Raw genomic sequence first — 12,126 nt, forward strand, 5'->3', positions numbered from 1 at the left:
AGGGCACATCTAAATGTTGTGGTAGAGGGTTACCTTTATTGGCTATTGATGAGGCAGCTCAGACTTGTTCTTCTGACATACAGAACTTTGCATTGGTTGATATTGTCACCTCTGAATTCTTACAATTTAACAACGACCACACTTCAAAAGTACTTTGGTTGTGAACTGCTCTCAGACGTCCTGAGGTTGTGAAAAGCACAATTTAAATGCATAACCTTTCTATTTTTTTGAATGAAGGATAGGTTTCTTAGGGTTCCGAAGAAGAGTGATATTGGACTTGAAACGTTAACTCTGTTTCTCTGCCCACAGATGCTGCCGGACCTGAGTTTTTCCCATTTTCTCTTTATTTAGGTTTCTTTAGGGTTTCTTGATGATTTTAGGGAATGAAGATCTTCTGTTTGACCTCTGGTCTATCTAATTTATATTAGATCATCTGGGACAGAGGTATATTTGATAGATAGCTTCCATGTTCCGGGGGAAGGGGGAGGGAAAAAGGTTGTCTTTCCCCTCATGCCCAATTTGGGACCCTTAGTGGAAAATGAACTTGTGTGGGTGTTGGGCAAAAACAGCATTGGGCTTGGCTGTGAAACTTCACTTCCACAGTGGAATAGTCCGTTGATATTCGTGTCCAGCCTTGAGTAAGGAGCAGCCACTTCAGCAATGTAGCAGAGAGCTGCCAATCCTATCATGAGATCGTAAGAATTAGTGGCAGGAGTAGGTCATTTGGCTCCTCAAGCCTGCTACCCATTCAATAAGGTCATAGTTGATCTGATTGTGGTCTTATCTCAATTTTCCTGCTTTCCCCCCCCCCATAACTCTTGACTTCTTTAGAACAAAAGTTTGCTTGACTTAGCCTGGAATATATTCAATGACCCAGCCTCCACTGCTCTTTGGGAAGAGACATTCTGAGAAGAAATTCCTCCTTGTGTTCGTATTAAATGGGAGTTCCCTTATTTTTAAACTGTGTACCCTAGTTCTAGGTTCTCCCATGAGGGGAAACATCTTCTCAGCATCTATCCTGTCAAGCCCCTTCAGAATCTCTATTTCAATAAGATTACCTCTCATTCTTCAAAATTCCAATGACTATAGGTCCAACGTGCTTAATCTTTCCTTGTAAGGCTAGCCCTTCATCCCAGGAATCAGCCTAGTGAACCTTCTCTGAACTGCTTCCAATGCAGATATATACCTCTGGTAAGACCACCAAACAAAATTGTACACAATATTCTAGGTGTGGTCACGCCAAGGTCCTGTACAGTTACACACCATCCCTCTTGCAATGAAGGCAAATGGAGGGCCCTTCTATGGAGTCCTGCAACAGCATGAGTCTGCATCTTCTGGAGTGGGGGAAATTTGGGGACAAAATTACGTGTGAGATCTATTCAAGCTGAGGAATTCCAAGAATTTTGGTGTAACCATAAATTTAGTATTTCCTGAACGTGAGCTATTGGCAGCCTACCTTCCCAGTCCCCAGTAATGATTTGGCAGATTTCCTGACCATTTTTTGGAAGGATTTATTTTCCATGTTACAACTGTTGTGCACAAATTGGTTACTATGTTTCCCTAGATTATTATAGTGACTACTTTTTTAAAAAAAAGTTGTTCATTAGTTGTAAAGTACTTTGGGATGTCCTTAAGTATGAAAGGCACTACATAAATACAAGTTAATCCTTTATTTTACAAATTTTTCCTGCTGCATAGTATAGTACAAAATCTGCTTCCATACTGCATGGCTCAAAGATTGCTTTTTGAATAGATTTTGTCCAGTACCAAAAGTTCCAACCATAATCAGTTAATTCTTTGTAGCAGAAGGGCTAGTTGGGTGAATGATGAGAGTTGGTCCTGGGCTGATTTGCATGAATGCTGAAGCCTCAAGTGTGCATGCAATTCAAAACCAAGGACTGACCCTCCACATGTCCGTAATTCATCCCCTGACCATCTGTTATTGTGTACAAAATATACAAAGCACTTTTCCATTCCTGTTTTCCTTTGTGACAGATCGCTAGTGTTGTCTGGGTGAATGGAGTGCACAAATGAGGATGTAGCTGCATAGTCAGTGCTGAATAATAACTTGTGCCAAGAGTGTGACAGAACAATGCCAGATGGAAACATTTTTTTTTGTTTTTCTTCTATCCCAACTTTGAAATCCTCAGTTTTATATATGGAGTCAAAACTACCTATTGCATCCAAAATGTTTCATGCAAGTGAATGTTAAGATATGTTTTTGTGAATGTGGATGAAGCATGTTGCATCAAATTTGCCTAAATCAGTAATTAAAATTTTGATTATCTCTTGATCGTGGGCAACACAGATCTAGTTTGAAATATAGTGCAATCTGGGGGGTGAGGGGGAAAGATGTACCCGAACAACCTTGATCGTAAAACAGGTATTGAACAACACACAGCCATTGTGAAATGTTAAGTGGTGTGTGGTCATCTGCATAGAATTTGAAATCTAGACCTTGAATATTAGAATGCGGTAGCAACATGAATCCTTTTGAATTATGGTCTGGAAGGATGGCTGATGAAGGTACTTGAACTAGCACATGTTGATAATAGAGCAAAAAACGAGAAGGTGGTAGCTAGATGACCTGATAGAATGAGGTGGGTGGCACTGTTGGAGGGGACCAGAATGGGGTGGCTGCACTGTCGGATGGGGACCAGAATGGGGTGGGTGGATTGTCAAGGGGGCGGGGGGGACCTCAGAATGAATCCACCTAAACCCAGTCGGACAAGGTTTTGGCCACCAAGCCCCAGAGTAGAGAAGGGAGAAATGGAAAATCTAAAAAGTATTTTGGGCGGTTTGGAGTGGGGGTGGGGAGTCGGGGGAGTTGGTGGTGGGGGGGGGGGGGGGGGTCGGGTGGAGATGGGTGGCTTGTGAAGAGATCCACAAATAAATGTACGCTTTCTTTTACTCGTTCCAGGGATGTGGATGTTGCTGGCTAGGCCAGTGTCAGGAAATAGAGATAGTTTAAGTATCTCATATTTGTATATGTGGGTGTTAGGAATGAGTTTTCACTTTAAAGTTTGTTTGATTTGTATTTCTGTATCTGCGTATTAAGAAAGGTCAAATGAAATTTTAGTTTCACTTTAAAAGGCTGCTTGCATTTCTAACGAGTTTACTGTAAACAGACGAGTAGAAAAACAGTGCTGATGCCTAGTAACAGGGGGCCAGATAGGCAGGCTCCTCCCACAGAAATACACAACTAAAGAAACAGCAGTTTTAAGTTCAGTTGAAGCCAGGACCCAGGAGAGACTGGACACTGGGAGAGGGAACTGCAGATTTCCCATAAGAACAAAAAGGTCCCAAGAGAAGAAAAACCCCAAAAATCCAGTTGTGGAAGAGGGGAAAGTCCAAAGGAGATCTTGTAGTCAAAAGAAGGACAGGAACCTGGGAAAAGGTCCTGTTAAGTGAAGTTAAAAGTGAGGGGCGGAGATGAAGGCTCCAAGCTTCAGATTTAAAGTGAAAAGAGCTTGCAAGAAGGTTCAAAGAGACAACTGAAAGTCTGTAATTCTTTGCTATGGGCACGTGAAGCAGCGGTGTACTGTTAAGGCTGAGTTGGTGAGAGAGAGTGCATGTAAGACAGCTTGAATACATGTGATGACCCAGGGAAGAGGAACATCAGGAGAGTTCAAAACCCTGGAGGCGAACCCTTGCAGAAGGCTTCTGAGAGAAAGCAGTCGATTTGGGAGAAAATTCTAAAGCGAGGTCTTGGAGATTGGAGATTGGAAACCCTTGTGTGAAGGACAGAATTCAGTGAGACTGGTTAGCTCACAGTGTGACAAGTGTCAGGGAGGAGTTGAGAGATCCATAGCATCTGTTTGAGGTGGCATCTGTCACTTGATCAGAGTGTGGTGTCTCTGACTACAGGGTACCATAGGTTTATGTGGGCTGGGTACTTACTGTGTACGTTAAAGTATAAGATAGCTTTTGTAACTTGTGTTATCCTTACGAATCTGTATATATCTGTAAAGGTATAGTGGGTGAAGGAGTGTTGTAATATAGCTCATCTCTTGTTGAATAAATGTTTTATTCTTTTGTAGAGGTTCATCAGCTGACTCCTGTGACTCTGTTCAGTAATTACTCTCCACGTATTTAAACAAACAAATAAAAGTTAAGATCTATCAGGCTGGGTTTCACCCTGGAATCAGGCTTGTCCAGGGGTATTCTCAGCTGGGGATCATAACAGCTAGCATATATTACCCATCCTAATTGCCTGTGAGAAGGTGGTGAGGAGCTGCTTTCTCGCACTGCTGCAGTCCCTGTGGTGTAGGTGCACCCACAGTGTTGTTAAGGAGGGAGTTTCAGTATTTTAACCCAGCTTGGAGGGGAACTTACAGGTGGTGGTGTTTCCATGTGTCTCCTGCCCTGATCCTTCTAGTTGGTGATGGCTGAGAGTTTGGAAGGTGCTGTATAAGGAAGCTTGGTGAGTTCCCGCAGTACACCTTGTAGATGGTGCACACTGCAGGAACTTACCAAGCCTCCTTAGCGAATATAAAAAAAAAGTCTGTGTCCTATAGAGCGGTACCATTTTTGCCCCTTTTTTGGAAATATACAAATGCTGTCACTTCAGCTGTTGAAAGTGAGCAACATCTTTTCCGAAGCATTCGGGGCGGGAGCGTTAGGACCCGGAGGACATCTCTCAGCCCCGTGTGGTGCGATGAGTTGGAAAAAGACAGAAAGGGAATCGAGGACGCATTAGCGTGCGGGCTGTGATTTTTTTTTCCTTTACTCTGGTTGGGATATTATTTGCAACTCCGAAAGGATTTTAAAAAAAAAAATAACACTGAAGCAAACCAGTATGTGAGGATTACCGGGAGGAATATGAGATGGAAGTCGTTGTTTTGTAGCCAGGGCGGATGCGGAGTGGACTAGCAGCCAGGAGCAGAGGCAGAGAGAGAGAGAGCACGGGATTAAAAAGGTTACTAAATCAGCATCTCAGTCAAGGTTTTAATCTTTGCTGGCCAGCTCTGATTTCGTTAATGTTCGCAGGCGCCTGGGCTTAGCTGCACGTTTTGCTGTCGCCGGTTCTCGTTGCTGCAGTGCACGATTTTTAATTCAACACATACCTGAGTGATGCTTTCAAAATATTTCTACATCGATCCGATCTACCGTGAAAAAAAAAAGAGCTCGCCAATGCTAAAACGCTCACAGCGGTTGTTTATCTTATTGTGGGTGACCCTGTGCTGTACACACACGGTGGCTGATTCAGGGCTTGTGTGCAAGCCTCGTTCCTTTTTTTATTTTTTGCAGTCGTGTATCTGTAAAATCCGTAAGGGACGAGCTATTCCGTTGTTCCCTGTGGCGATTGTCATTTATGATGTGCTTCCAGTTCATTGAGACCAGAGATTTGAGCAATAGCAACCAACACTTTCAATTTATTATTCTCGCTTCCTGAGTTGCCTTGATTAAATAACCGCATGTCCTTCGCTCGTAGGCACCGTTGTTACAGTTTTGCCCTATTCAGTATATCGGAGTGGTGGTATTCACTTCCCTTTTCACAATACAGAAAGAAATTAGAATGTTTAAACTGACCTGATGGATGCTTGTTTGGGCTAGTGATTTTTTTAAAAAATGCCTCAACTTTACAGTACACGGTTGCTAAAAATACAATAGGTATCGGATTGTATTAGTTGGTGGAGTGTTTGTAACCCAGTGAGGGAGGCTTAAAATAGATAAAGATAGTGATCGTTTTTCAGCTTTATTCTGTGTTGATTTTTCTTACGGGGGAATTTAGCGCTTTTCATGTCTTGAAACATATTTATAAATGTAGGAAGATACTATCTTACCATATGAAGTGAATGAAGCACTGCCTAACTGTAATCCCTCAGGTTGTCTCCCTCCAGTCATCTTTCAATTTTCTTTATTGTGCAAATTCTGAACAGTTCAGAAAGTTGGACTCAATATTTATAATCAGCTGAGATATTTAAAGGAGGCCCATCTCCCTGTTCTGATGGTTCACGTCGATGCTAAAGATCCTATGGGACTATACGAAGATGAGTAGGGATTTCTCCTTGTGTTCTGGCCAGTTAAACAAACGATTGAACAGTCATTCATCTCCTGGCTGTGGGAAATTGGTGCCAAATTTACTAGATTTTAAAAAAGCAATTTTGTGTAAAGTGCATTGAGGCAATTAAAATAAATGACTCCCAGCACTATAGTGTTCCATTCATGTAGGCTTAAATATACATGATACTAAGATCCATTGCAACATGTATATCAACTTCTTATTTCTCACTATTTCAAAAATGTGGAACTCCATGCCTCTGATCTTCCTCCTCCAACGTGGGTGATTTTAAAACCCAAACTAGGCGGCACCTTAGCACTGCTTCTTGATTTATCTTGCCCTCTGCAACAATTTTCAATCTTGTTGACTTGCTGGACAGCTTGTTAGTTTTGACTCCTTTTTGTTTTGCACAGGTTTCTTAATTTAAAACAATTTGGCTCTTTAGTATACGGACGTTTTATTGGAGGCTCCAAGGTGACTTCATATATTCATAGCTGGGGTTACATTTCATGCTCTGTTGTTACACGTGTCTCCATCTGTATCTGTCTGAATGTTTGTATACATTAATGTTACCACTTTTGCCAAACCACAGCATATATAGCTTCTGTCAGATTTTTCATGAAGGATTTTAAGTTTGCATCCTATTGTCCTATGTTGGCGTAATACTTCAAGGAACTAACTGTGTTAAGTGTATTTTTGCGCCTAATTTCTGTCTTTAAAACAAATGCTCTAGCCCCTCACGTGCTTTGCCTCACTCATGTTGTTCCCCCCCCAGGCAAATTATTTCCTTCTCTCAGCTGGACCTTCTTGGAGAGGTGTCAGCCTCTTATATTCTGATAATTTGTGCTCCCCAGGTTAGCACCATACTTTAGCTGTACAGGGGACCCAGTTTTATGTTTTTGTGTTAGGGAGAAAATTTCCCAAATAATTCCAGAAGCTTCCTTACTATATCTCCACATGGTATGTATGTAAAACTTTCCTTTCACTACTTTTGTGTGCTGCATCCGTTGACTATATTGTGTTGGCAGGTTAATGACCAGGTTTGACGAGACAGAACTGAGTAAGGGTTGATCAACCAAAAAATTTCCCTAAAGCATTGTGTATCAAGTAATAAAATTCAGGAGTTATATTCTCTTCTCTATTCGCAATATTAGTGCTGAAGTGGAAAAGGTTGTTACGCAGTATTTATTTGAAAGTTACTTTGTGTTTAATGAATATCTTATTTTCATATTGCCATAAGTTTTGCAACAAAGTTGGTGCTTTGATACCTTCTATTGTTCAAAATATTGAAATTTAGTTTTAAAAAGTATTGGAGTAGTTTTGGCATGACAAATTTTCAAATTTTCAATTTTTCAAGTTTTCAAATCACAAGGTTGAGAAATTATGAATTTAATTGAATACCCTTTCCCCAAAAATAGAATTTATGAAAGCTAACTTTTAGTATCGATATTGTAACAATGGAGTAAGACTTCCCCTGTGTATCTGGTGGGGCAAAATCATAAACATAATTACAAATATCTTTATAATTTTGCTGCACCTCAGGTGCAGAAAAAGTCTTGAGTGTTTCTGTGTTCAATGTTTATGTATTATTTGAACTTTCATGTGTTTCGCGTAGCCCAATCTATGAGAAAAACATGTTCCTGTTTATTTCTAATCCTAAATGCTATAAATAAATGCTGTGTCAGAAGCCGTCACTATTGCACACTTTTGAGAAGGGGGATATGGTATTTAACAGTAGAGTGGGACAGGCCTCCTCTGGTCATTAACCACCATAAGCTGACTTGCATGTTGCAGTGTGTTTTCTAATGGCTGCTATTTAAAAAATAAAATCCATACCTTATTGATATTGTACCAAGGTCAATATTTTGAGTACATTTTATACATAAATGACTTTTTGGTTTGTAGATCTGACAAAATTACCAAGGCTCCAAAATTCATAAGTGCTGTTTCAGAAAAAGCAAATTTAGAGACATGAACACTGGAATGAGACCACCTAATGAACATGAGAGTCTTATAATATCTGCAAAATGTAGTTTACAGCTCATGAGTGGCCACAAAGGCCTTGTTAACCAGATTTGTGATTTTTGTTTTTTTTTGAAAGGTGAAAGGGGGAGAGAGAGAGAGAGAGAGAAAGGAACTAACTGTTTACATTGTCAAGGGAAATTGTTTTGAAAATAATTTGAAATGCTATTTTGTATTGTTTAGAAAGGATGTATTAGGTTGCCAGAGGGGTACAATTTTCACTCCAGTTTGTAATTTTATTGGAAGTTGGCATAATGCAGCTTAAATGAATACTACTGTTCCAGTAAACAGATATCTACATCAGGTAATTTGCATGACATCTTTCACACCCTCATACGAGCATACAAATTTTGACAACAAGTAGGAGATTCGGCCCCTCGAGCCTGCTTCGCCATTTGATAAGGTCATGGCTATTCTGACTGTGGCCTCCACTTTCCTGTCTACCCTTTCTACCCTTTGACTCCCTTGTCAGTCAAGAATCTATCAAACTTGGCTTTAAAAATATTCAGCGACCTTGGTTTCACCACTCTAGGGAAGAGAGAGAGTTCCACAGACTAACAGCCCTCTGAGAGAAAAAGTTCTCATCTCCATCTTAAATGGGAGACCTCTTATTTTTAAACTGTGTCCCCTAGTTCTAGTCACTCCCACAAGGGGAAACATCCTTTCAGCATCCACCCTGCCAACTCCCCTCAGGATCTTCTGTGTTTCAATAAGATTACCTCTTATTCTTCTAAACTCCAATGGATAGAGGCCCAACTTGTTCCATCTTTCCTCAAAAGACAAGCCTTTCATTCCATTCATCAGCTGAGTGAACCTCCTCTACATTGCCAATTCAGTTATATCCTTTTGTAAATAAGGGGACCAAAACTGTTCACAGTACTTCAAATGTGGTTTCTGTGGCCCTGTAGCAAAGCTTCTCTACCTTTATATTCCATTCCCCTTGGAATAAACAACAATATTTCATTTGCCTTCCAAATCACTTTCTGTACCTGCATACTAACTATTTGTGATTCATGTACCAGGAAACCGAGATCCCCCTGTACCTCGGAGTTCTGCAATCTCTCTTCATTTAAATAATATGCTGCTTTTCTATTCTTCCTGCCAAAGCGGACAAGTTCACATTTTCCCATATTATACTCCATCTGCCAAATTTTTGTCCCCTTAACTTACCTATATCCCTTTGCAGACTCCTTATGTCCTCTTTGCAATTTGCTCTCTTATCTATCTTTGTGTTATTAGCAAATTTAGCAACCATACATTTGGTCCCTTCATCCAAGTGATTGCTGTAGATTGCAAATAGTTGAGGCCCCAGCACTGATCCCTGTGACATTCCACTGGTTACATCTTTCCAACTTGAAAATGACTCATTTATCACTACTGTTTCGTGCTAGCTAACCAATCCTCTATCAATGCTAATACGTTACCCGCTATACCATGAGTTTTTTTGTTTAGTAACCTTTGATGCAACACCTTATCAAATGCCTTTTGGAAATCCAAGTAAGCCACATCTACAGGTTCCCCTTTGTCCACATTGCATGTTAGTTCCTTAAATAACTCTAATAAATTAGTCAAACATGGTTGCCCTTAAACAAAACCATGTTGACTCTGCCTGATTGCATTGAGATTTTCTAAGTGCCCTACTATACCTCCTTAATAATAGATTCTATGACAGATGTTAAGCTAACTGGCCTGTAGTTTCCTGATTTCTGTCTCCCTCCTTTCTTGAATAGAGGAATCACATTCACTATTTTCCAATCTGATGGAACCTTTCCAGAATCTAGAGAGTTTTGGGAAATAGAAACGAATGCATCTATTATCCCAGTAGCTGCTTTTAAGACCCGAGGATGAAGCCCTCAGGACATCCCAATGTGCTTCACAGCCGATTAATTACTTTTAAAGGGCAGCCTCTTTTTATGTACTGTACGCGAATGTGGCACACAGCCTAACGCAGCAAGGTCCCACAAACAGCAAATGAGATTAATGATTAGTTAATCTGTTTGGTAGTGGTTGAAGGAACACAAAAATAAGACCACACGGAGAACGGTGTAGAATTCTTTTGCCTTTTGTGCAGCTGTACTGTAAATCAGAAAAATGACTTTGTTGCAATTAAGTTTTTTCCTGCCAATCTTTTGTATATCTTTAGAATCATAGAATGCTACAGCGCAGGAAGAGGCCGTTAGGCCTATTATGCCTGTACTGGCTTTTTGAAGGAGCTATCCAAGTAAGAGAATGTTACATATGCAGTCGTAAGCTCCTTAATCACCACAATTTCCTTGCAGTTTTTCCTAAAGTATTTATCTAATTTCCTTTTAAAATTGCTATTGAATCTGCTTCTACCACTTTTCCAGGTGGTGCATCCCACATCAGAACTTGCTGCATTAAAAAAAAATCTCATCTCCTCTCTGGCTCTTTTGCTAATTACCTTAATGAACCTATATGAACCTAGAAAAATTTAATAATTTTGCTTCCAATTTCTACCCCTCCATCATTTTCACGTGGTCCATCACTGACACTTCCCTTCCTTGACCTCTCTGTCTCAATTTCTGGTGATAGACTGTCCACCAATATCCATTACAAGCCTGCCGACTCCTACAGCTCCTTACACCCCGCTTCCTGTAAGGACTCCATCCCATTCTCTCAGTTCCTTTGCCTCCGTCGCATCTGTTCTGATGATGCCACTTTCAAAAACAGTTCCTCTGACATGTCTTCCTTCTTCGTTAACCGAGGTTTTCCACCCACGGTGGTTGACAGGGCCCTCAACTGTGTCCGGCCCATCTCCCGCGCATCCGCCCTCACACCTTCCTCTCCCTCCCAGAACCATGATAGGGTCCCCCTTGTCCTCACCTATCACCCCACCAGCCTCTGCATTCAAAGGATCATCCTCCGTCATTTCCGCCAACTCCAGCATGATGACACCACCAAACACATTTTCCCTTCACCCCCCTGGCGGCATTCCACAGGGATCGTTCCCTCCGTGACACCCTGGTTCACTTCTCCATCACCCCCTACACCTCAACCCCCTCCCACGGCACCTTCCCATGCAACCGCAGAAGGTGCGACACTTGCCCCTTTACTTCCCCCCTCCTCACCGTCCAAAGGCCCAAACACTCCTTTCAAGTGAAGCAGCATTTCACTTGCACTTCCCTCAATTTAGTCTACTGCATTTGCTGCTGCCAATGCGGTTTCCTCTACATTAGAGAGACCAAACGCAGACTGGGTGATCGCTTTGCAAAACACCTTCGGTCTGTCCGCAGATCCTGTCAGACCTGCTGAGTTTTTACAGGTATTTTTATTTTTAATTTTGTTTTCGTCTGGTTACTACCCTTCCTGCTAGAGTAGGAAGAGGGAAGCTATCAAAACCCTTTGAGATTTTGAGCACTTCTCCTAAACCATTGTTTAACCTTCTCTAGTCGAAGGAAATAACTTCGGTGTATCCGCAAGCAAGACCCAGACCTCCCTGTCGCTTGCCATTTCAACACTCCACCCTGCTCTCATGCCCACATGTCTGTCCTTGGCCTGCTGCAATGTTCCAGTGAAGCTCAACGCAAACTGGAGGAACAGCACCTCATCTTCTGACTAGGCACTTTACAGCCTTCCGGACTGAATATTGAGTTCAACAACTTTAGATCGTGAACTCTCTCCTCTATCCCCATCCCCTTTCTGATCCCCCTTTTTTCCAATAATTCATATATATTTTTCTTTTCCCACCTATTTTCACTATTTTTAAATGTATTTCCATCCATTGTTTTATCTCTAACTTTTAGCTTATTTCGATCCCTTCCCCCCCCCACCCCACCCCACCCCCACTAGGGCTATTTGTACCTTGCTCGTCCTGCTTTCTACTCCTAATGTTACCTATTAGCACATTTCTTAGCTAATATCACCAGCGTCAATGCCTCGTTGTCCTTCTGTCTATGACATCTTTTGGAATCTCCACCTATCACTGGCTCTCTCCAGCTCTACCTGTGTGTGTGTGTGTCTCTCTCTCTTCCCACCACCACCACCCCCCCCAGCCCAAACCAGCTTATATTTCACCCCTCTCCTATTTTTTCTTAGTTCTGTTGAAGAGTCACACGGACTCGAAACTTTAACTGTATTCC

At 41.5% G+C, this 12,126-nt stretch overlaps 1 protein-coding gene across 4 annotated transcripts in view; it reads left to right on the top strand.

The window, feature by feature from the left end:
* The window catches only part of foxn3 (forkhead box N3), a 341,543-nt gene that overhangs the window by 22,665 nt on the left and 306,752 nt on the right, over window positions 1-12,126 (top strand). For 2 of the 4 annotated variants that reach the window (XM_078562051.1, XM_078562057.1), the window contains exon 1: window positions 4,650-4,918. The exons of the other annotated variants lie outside the window; for them this stretch is intronic. The gene's annotated coding sequence lies outside the window, so the exon portion shown is untranslated. Of the gene's footprint in view, window positions 1-4,649; window positions 4,919-12,126 lie in introns of those variants that run through there. 4 annotated transcript variants of the gene reach the window in all.

Source organism: Cetorhinus maximus, chromosome 18 (assembly GCF_964194155.1).
Source record: "Cetorhinus maximus chromosome 18, sCetMax3.hap1.1, whole genome shotgun sequence".
Taxonomy (NCBI): Eukaryota; Metazoa; Chordata; class Chondrichthyes; order Lamniformes; family Cetorhinidae; genus Cetorhinus; species Cetorhinus maximus.